Source organism: Humulus lupulus, chromosome 2 (genome assembly GCF_963169125.1).
Source record: "Humulus lupulus chromosome 2, drHumLupu1.1, whole genome shotgun sequence".
Taxonomy (NCBI): Eukaryota; Viridiplantae; Streptophyta; class Magnoliopsida; order Rosales; family Cannabaceae; genus Humulus; species Humulus lupulus.
The window spans coordinates 22,974,900-22,984,310 of NC_084794.1; positions in this window are offsets into that span (position 1 = coordinate 22,974,900).

The following is a 9,411-nucleotide window of genomic DNA, read 5'->3' on the forward strand; positions in this document are numbered from 1 at the left end:
TTAAATAAAAATATGTAATATCTAATATTAAATTGCATCAATAACGATATTTTATATAAGGTGGTGCTGAACTAAAAGCAAAGGAATTTAGGACAAACCCCCGCTATAATTTGGTTATTGCTTTGCTCTTGTGTTGAACAATATTAGTACCCCTTAGCAATACTCATTTTAAAATCATAGAGATATTGACAACATAAATACATAAGTCTAAGTTTATGCATTTGTTGCACTTAAAGAACTAACTTATTTTGACGGCATAAATACCTAACATTTATTTTTTTTGTACAACTGTTACTTTTCCAGTTAAGTGACAAATATCAAAATCATATATATTATTTATTATTATTATTATTAATTCTATAATAATCTCAACTTTGTTCTTGAAATATGCCATAATCTCTACAAGTTCAACAGTGGAGTGGACTAAAATTAAGTAGAGGTGTTATGTAAAAACTTTAAATCTTTCGTTGTTCGTTAAAATTGTACGCACCAAATATGTTAATCATCTAAAATATCATTTCAATATATATATATACGTGGAAGACTTCTCAATGGTTACTACCCATAAATGGGTACTAACAATTATGATGATGTGACAACATAGTGATTTGGTATAGCAAGTCACCAACAAGTAAATATTTTTTTTAACATTAATTTCGAATTTAGTTATTATTTTTTTTGTCATAATTAATGTTGTTTCAAACCAATAAGAGACACTAGCTATATTTTAGAAATTGACATGCATTTGAAAAATGAAAAGTTTACAATATTATATTCTTATAATAAATACATATTTTTCATCAAATCACCCTTCCAAAAATTTGAAAAAATCAAATTTTATTTTTAGAAATATTAATTAACAACTATAAATATGGACAATTGATTTTAATCTAATGGTTAATATTAAAGTAACTATCCATAGGTAGTATCCATTAAAAGTGCACCCATATATATATATATATATATATATATATGCTGCCTATTCTCATCATCAAAGTTATCATATGCACGATGCAAAACTATTTAGAGACATGTTCGTCAAAATTATCAACAATACATTAAATATTACCCTCGAATTATTTACATTGTTGTAAAGTGGGACTTCTATTAAGTTTTACCATTGACATGGCTATATGGTTACTGACTTGTCGTTGTCACATCAGCATTATGTGTATAATTTAAAATTAAGAATTTTTTTTTTTTAAAATCAAAAATTAAAAAAAAATTAATTCTTAATTGAATAAATTAATATTTTAAGAATTTATTCAAAAAAAATTAATCTTTTAAGAATTAAAAAGAAATAATATTTTTTTAAATTTTTTATAAGAAATATATATTTCTTAATTTTAAATTATACAGAAGTCGTTTACGTGACAATGAAAAGTCAGTGACCAAATAATCACGTCATCAATCTGTTAGTCACATAAGATAAAACTTAATAGAAGTACCACTTTACAACACTGTGAATAATTCGAGGATAATTTTTTACGACTCAAAAAAATCATAAGGCACGATAATGTATTAGACATAGTTCAGGGAGCAAAAATCCTAAATAACCTTTTATTTTATGAAAATTACAACAAAAATATTTTTCGTTGTTGTCGTTGGTATCATTATTTTGTGTTGAATGACATTAAAGTTGAAGAGATGTTTATAAAGTATCAATATTTTTCAAAGTTACATGCATGGACTACTTTTTTGGGGGGGAATAAATTTATTTTATTCAGAATGCATAATATAGGGGGTACAGATTGGGGGAGGGATTTCCTCTAGCCAACAAAACTCATTGTCTAGCGAAAGAGCATGCAAAGATACTCTTGGAAATTATACAAAAGAAGTTTCATATCAAAATGACTAATACACAGATAATTTAATAGGTTGAACTATTGTTTTAAACCAAAACCAATTGAAGAAAAATCAAAGAAACGGTCGCAAGAAGAAAATCAAATGTTGAGCATAGAAAAGTCTCTTTTAGTTTCACCAGAACTTATGCTTGAAAAGTTAATAAGTAAACTTGCAACACAAACCAACAAATATAAGTAACTTCTTAAAAGTAAAACAAAAGAAAATCTTTTAAAAAATAGGAAATCAAGCCAAAGTTCCATCATTTGGTTTTCCCTTTATTCAACTTTTAGAAATAAAATTAGTTTTTAAGTTTAGGGGTCTAATCAAAGGCTACTCTTTGGTTAGACCCCATTAATTTTGTCTACTGAGATTGAGAGTAATAAAGTAACAAAACAACCACATCCAATAATTAAAAATAATCATTTAAGATAGCTAACATTCTTTTTGACCCAAAGTGAATTGAAGGAAGTCACTAGCAACCTGATTAGAGTTTTATAATAGTCAATCTTGTGTGTTGACTACCAATTCATCAAACCTATAATCAAGCACAACAAGCGTACAAACAGACACAAAAAACAAGCCTACAAACAAGCATAAGCAAGCCTACAAACAGGCACAAAAAATAAATCTATAAACATGCACAAACAAGCTTACAAAGAGGCACAAAATATGTGAGAGATAGCATATACTCAATTTAGGACTTAAGTAGATACATACCTTTTGACTTTAACAATATCCAAGAGAAAAACTAAGATTCTTGTACATTGTACCTATATAATTGGAATAGAGAAACTACAGAAAAGATAATTATAAAATAATCACTCTTAATAATAAAAATGAAAAAACAATATTAGGCTAATTATAAAATATCATTTAACTTTCAAATATAAAAACAAAAATGTTGTAATAAAAATATTAATAGGTTAAAATAATTTTAATTATATATTATCATTTAATTAATATAAGGGAGAAATTGAAATTTTAATTATAAAATTCATTTAATTACCATATTATTCGTTTTCAACTAAAATTGGAAAAATCTCTCAATTAATTAACCATATTAATTGTAATAAATGGAGAATTTCAACTATTGAATTAAAATTCTTTGGTAGAAAAAACGAATAAATATTAAAAAGTAACAAATGTTATAGAATAAATGTCATTTACTATTAGAAAAAAAATTATAAACAATTATGCCAAAACTGATATATGATATGCCAAAATTGATTACATTGAACTCAAGTAGCAAGAAAACAAAATTATATAACTAATCAAATGATAAATCGACACCAAACTTTACCAATTTACAAAATTTCACACATCTGCGATCTCCCACAGTTCGAAAACCATAGAGAAATCACCATAGATCTAGTCTACCAAGAAATCTTGGTTGAAGATGAATAAAAAGAGTCTACTTTAAAAGAAGGTTTTGAGAAATGTGCATGCTTATATAATATATACATATATATATATATATAAATACAAAAGCACATAAATCATACAAATAATAATACAAGAGAATAATGTTGTTTGAGACTATGACAAAAATCAAACAAAGAAGTTGATAAGCAATATTGTAAAACTAAAACACAAAGTAAAAAATTCTACAAATAGATAAGAATTTTCACAAAAAAAAACACAACCTCAAAAGTGACAAAAGATCAAAATGTTGAAGTTGCAAGAAAAATACATACTAATATCTACATATAATATATTTATATTATATATATAAATTTGTTAAATTGTGAAGAAATCAGATATATCAAAAAATGATTTGTACATTGAGGAAAAGAAACCAATCCAAAAAAAAAAAAAAAAACAACATATAACAAAAGAAAAGGAGAATGAAAAAATGATGAAACTCACCTCTTGTTATCCATAAGAATAATCAACTAAGTTCTCATTTACCAAATAAACACTTGAAACCAACAAAAGCATCTGATTGTGAATGTCGCTGTCTTGAGATCGCGATGTGGTACCGAGACAAGAAGAGTGTAATACTATGTTCGCTTTAGATCATACCCTTTGAGCACCTTATCAGATCTGCAAAAGTGGAGAGTACCCTATTTTCGAATTATTAAATTAGTGTGTTATTATAAATTGTAATTTTAAATTCATGCATGGACTAATTTAAAAATGAATAAATGAAATTATTTTTATTTTGAATTACAGAGTTGGCATTGAAGTGGCAATGCCACATCAACATTTAAAGTGTCACGCAAGCATTCTGTTAGCCACGTAGGACACAATATAACAGAAGTCACATGTTTTAATAACATGCATAGTTCGGGGAAATTTATAACATAGCGAATCATTCGGGAGGCACAATCATATAATGGTCATAGTTCGGAAGGCAAAAATGCTATTTATTCTCTTAAAATTAAATAATGTTAATGAAAATAAAATAATCAAATAAATTGTTTCAAATTCATATTCAATTTTTTTTTTTAAATCTAGCATTTGAATGAATAAAAAATTTAAAAATAAATTAAAATTGATATTAGAAATTTTACTAATTTATTTTGTCTTAGTTTCTTATATTAGTTTTTGTTTCAATTTAATATTCTAATTTGGCACATGCTAAAAGTTGTATCAAATTTGACACACAATATATCATGATACATATTTTGCATCACCATAAATATTATACATTTTTTTATTTTATGTCATTTTTATTATTTTAGCATTATCTTTATTTATTAGCATTAAATACTAAACTTTTATCTTATTATTTTATTATCATCTTTAATTATCAAAAATAAAATATAAATGAAAATTATTACTTTTTATATATTTTTAATAAATCATAAAAGGGTATTAATAAAATATTGGTTTTTACATCAATTTTTATAATTGTGCATTGCATCATAATACTAAAAATTGAGTCAATATATATTACATATTATTTTTTGTGCCAAATATATATATAGCACAATATTTAGATGGTCTAAGGAAATAATTTAGTGATTTAATTGTATACTAGGAACGCATTTCATTGTTTAATTAACACCATTTAAAATTGGTAAAGAAGGGATGGTTGTTGGAGGAGGGAACATGGATCATGATTAGTTAGTGACGGGGCCAAGTGCCAAAATAGTGTGCGCTGAAAGTTCTAGTGTGGTTGGGAACGTTTTGGAATGCCCATGTCTTTGACAAATGGCACTAAAAAGCTTAGAATCCAAAAATAAATAAAGTAAAATTTTATAACAGTTAAAATTCTTTGCCCTCCAGTAGATTTCTTTGAATTTCCCGCTCTTTTTTCAGCTTGAGCTGGAGCCATGGCAGGAAGACCGAGATTGAAGAAGAAATCGCCTGGGAAGAAGAAGAAGGGGCCATCTTCTACGGATCCAGTCCTCAAAGTCAAATCTATGGCAAGCATCCTAGGAGTGGAGGCAATGGTGTTTGAGGGAGAAGAGGTTTCTGAGCGAAATCGACTGGAAGACGAAGTTGGATTGCAGAAATCGTCTACTCAATCTATGGATGAAGTGGTGATGGAGCAAGTTGATGGGACTAATCCGATTTCACAATTGATGAGTGATACAGATATGAATCCGGATGGAGAGGTTCGGCGATCCTTGGTGAAACAAACTCTTACTAATTGGCTGGGGGTCCTAAAAGGCGACTTGGGGAAGAACGAGCAGTCAGGTACATCCAAAGCTTATTCCGCTCCTCATATTGAGACTAACTGTGTTAAAATAGAAGCGGAAGACATTGAAGATGAGATTCAATACTGGCAATCCGCTTTGGTTTGCTATGTTCTGGGAGCAAACCCTCCGTTTTCAGTAATGGAAGGTTATTTTCGCAGAATCTGGAGAGATAAGGGACTTGACAAACTAGCTCTATTAGCTCCAGGGGTGTTCATTGTCAGATTTACATCGATGGAGCAGAGGGATGGAATAGTGAATGGGGGATATCAGTTTTTTGATCGGAAACCGCTCATCATGAAAAGCTGGGACCCTCACTCAAAGTTTACTAAAGAAACAGTTATGTCGATTCCGATTTGGGCGCAATTAAGTAATCTAGAGTTGAAGTACTGGGGTGAGAGGTCCATGGCTAAGATTGTTAGCTCATTTGGGAAAATGGTTAAACAAGACAGAGCAACTCAGGCTAGAGAAAAGCTACAATATGCCAGAGTCTTAGTTGAAGTGAACCTCACAAAAGATTTACCAGACCAAATCCAGTTTGAAGATGAAAATGGGGAATTTGTATATGTTGGAGTGCAGTATGACTGGAAACCGGATCTATGTTTGCATTGTAAAGGCATAGGGCATAGGAAAGAAGTTTGTAAGAAGAGGCCGAATACAGGAGAGTCATCAAAAGTTTGGCAAGAGAAGAAAACTGGTCCTTCTACTCAGCCTTCTGTGACCACACCAGATACGAATTTGCAGCAGGAACTAGTCAAGAAGAATGGAGTGGGGTCTGTATCTATTATTGGGAAAACAGGGAATGGGAATAAGGCTAAGGAGGTACTAGAGAAGAACTCATTTCAGGTTCTAGGTCAGTACACAGATGCTGAAGTTACAGTGGGAGAAACACTGCAAGGAATGAGGGCCAATATGAGTGGAGGGGGAGAACCTCCATTCATCAATGGATAGGCTATTTGGTTGGAATGTTAGGGGGCTTAACAATACCAATAAACAAAGGGAGGTCATGAAAATGATCTCTAACAAAAGAATTGGTTTTGTTAGCCTTCTAGAAACAAGGGTAAAGGCTCCTAACATGGGAACTTTATACCTTAATATGTTTAGGGGCTGGTGCTTTACTACTAATTTAATGCAGCATCCTAATGGGAGAATAGTGGTTGCTTGGAATCCTTTGAGCTTTGATGTGGATATTAGAGGGAGTTCGAGTCAGTGGATGCATTTTGCAGTTAAGGCTAAAACTGGAATGCAAGTTGTTATTACAGTGGTTTATGCTGTGAATGATAAAGTAGGTAGGGAGAGACTTTGGGAGGATTTGGAAAACATGTCTAATAGTGTTTCTGATCCTTGGATAGTGATGGGTGACTTCAATGCAGTGTTATCACCAGAAGACCGATTCCCTTATCATGGTAATGGTTCTGAACTGTTGCCTTTTCAGCACTGTGTTGAGCATTGCAAATTATCAGATATGAAATTTTCTGGCACGTTTTATACTTGGAATAATAAACAAGGGGGCAAAGATAGGGTTTATGCTAAACTTGACCGAGTTTTGGTCAATGAGAAGTGGATAGGGAAGTTTCAGAATGCTGAGGTTCTCTTTTTTCCTGAGGGTACTATGGACCATAGTCCTTTTATGGTCAATTTTAGTTCTCTGCCTGAGAATAAAAAACCATTCAGATATTTCAACTTTTGGAGCAATTTAGAGGGTTTTCTTAGGACAGTTGATGAGTCTTGGAGAAAGGATGTGCAGGGGACTCCAATGTATATGCTGGTTACCAAGATGAAAAGGCTGAGATTTGATTTGAAAAAGCTTAATAGAGAAGGGAAAGGAGATGTGTTTATGCAAGATACAATGACACATAAGTTGATGATTGATGTTCAAGATAAGCTGCAATATGATCCGGGTAATATTCAACTGATAGATGAGGAGATTGCTAGAAGGAAAGAGTATCAGTGGGCTCATAACAATTTGGTTCAGTTTCTTAAGCAAAAGGTAAAGGAAGATTGGCTGAAACTTGGTGATGAGAATACTAAGGTTTTCCATAACAGTATTCGGAATAGGCATATGCAGAATGCCATTTATTCGATTTGGGATATGAAGGGGAGGTGGCATGATACTCATGAAGAGGTTCACGATGCTTTTTATGCCTATTATGAAGATTTACTTGGTACAGCAATGAGTCACAGAAAGAGAGTGTTAGTTTCAATAGTTCAAACAGGTCCCTTGATTTCGAACCAGCAGGCTGTCTTCTTGTTAAAAGATTATACAGTAGAGGATGTTAAGGCTGCTCTTTTCTCGATTCCTGATGAGAAGGCCCCTGGTCCTGATGGGTACAATAGTGGTTTTTTTAAACAAACTTGGAACATCACAGGTGATGAGCTTTCCCATGCTGTGCTTTCTTTCCTGCATACTGGGAAAATTCTAAAAGAAATTAATACCACTAATATTTCCCTTATTCCCAAATCAAGTTGCCCAATGAATGTTAGTGAGTATAGACCAATTGCTTGCTGCAATGTGGTCTACAAGATAGCTACCAAATTGATATGCTCTAGACTTAGAGAGGTGCTTCCTACCATTATTTCTGAGAACCAGAGTGGTTTTATTAAAGGGAGAAATATAGCTCATAACATCATGCTTTGTCAAGATCTTGTAAGGGGGTATGGAAGGAGGAACTCTAGGGCAGCATGCCTTTTCAAAATAGACCTGCAGAAAGCTTATGACACTTTAGATTGGCAGTTTTTACAAGAAATGTTGTTTGCTTTAAATTTCCCAGATCAGTTTGTCAAGTTGGTAATGAATTGTGTGACTACAGCCAGGTTCTCTCTTATGCTTAATGGGGTTCCATCGAGACTCATCATTGCTAGAAGAGGAGTTAGGCAAGGGGACCCGTTATCCCCGTTGTTGTTTGTGATTGGGATGGAGTATTTGTCTAGAATTTTAGCTAAAGTTGCTGAGCACCCTGATTTTCAGTACCATCCTAGATGTGGCAGCTTAAAATTGACTCATTTATGTTTTGCTGATGACTTATTGTTGTTTAGCAAGGGAGATTTCAAAGCTTCTTATTTGATTCTGAGAGGTCTCCAGCTTTTTTCGGATACTTCTGGTCTAAAGGCTAACACAGCAAAATCGGCCATTTATGGAGTGGGGCTTACAGAGGACTGTTGGCAGAGACTTTCTGAAGTTTCTGGTTTCCAGAGAAGTAAAATGCCATTCAAATATCTAGGGATGACCATTAGCAACAAAAGACTCTCCAAGGCTGATTGTGAGATTTTGGTGGACAAATTGGTGAGACGAATCCGTATTTGGAATACCAGAAATCTGTCTTATGCTGGGAGATGCATCCTAGTTAATTCGGTGTTATTGACAATCAATATTTACTGGTCTCAATTGATTGTCTTGCCTAGCTCAGTGGTTAGTAACATAAACCAAATTTGCCGAGCTTACTTATGGAGGAAAGGTGATAATGCAGAGGGTCAAGGGCGTGTCTCCTGGTTAGATATTTGCAAGCCTAAACAGAAAGGAGGGCTGGGGTTTAAGAATATTGGAATTTGGAATAAGTGTGCCATAGGAAAGCATATCTGGGCCATTGCCAAAAAGGAGGACAATCTGTGGGTGAAGTGGATTCATGCTGTTTATCTTAAGCAGGATGATTGGTGGGACTATGTAGCTCCCACTTCTAGCAGTTGGTACTGGAAGCAGCTGGTGCGGATTAAGAATGAGCTCAAGGTTATATTTTTGCAGGGAGGTTCCAGTTGGACTAGGTTCAGCATTGCTCAAATGTATAAGCTGATGCAGTCTAATACAGAGGCCAGATGGAAGTATGCAGCGATCTGGGACAGGAATGGATACCCTAAGCATAAGTTTATTGCTTGGTTGGTGCTCAAACAGAGGATGCCGACTAGAGATAGATTGTATAGGTTTGGA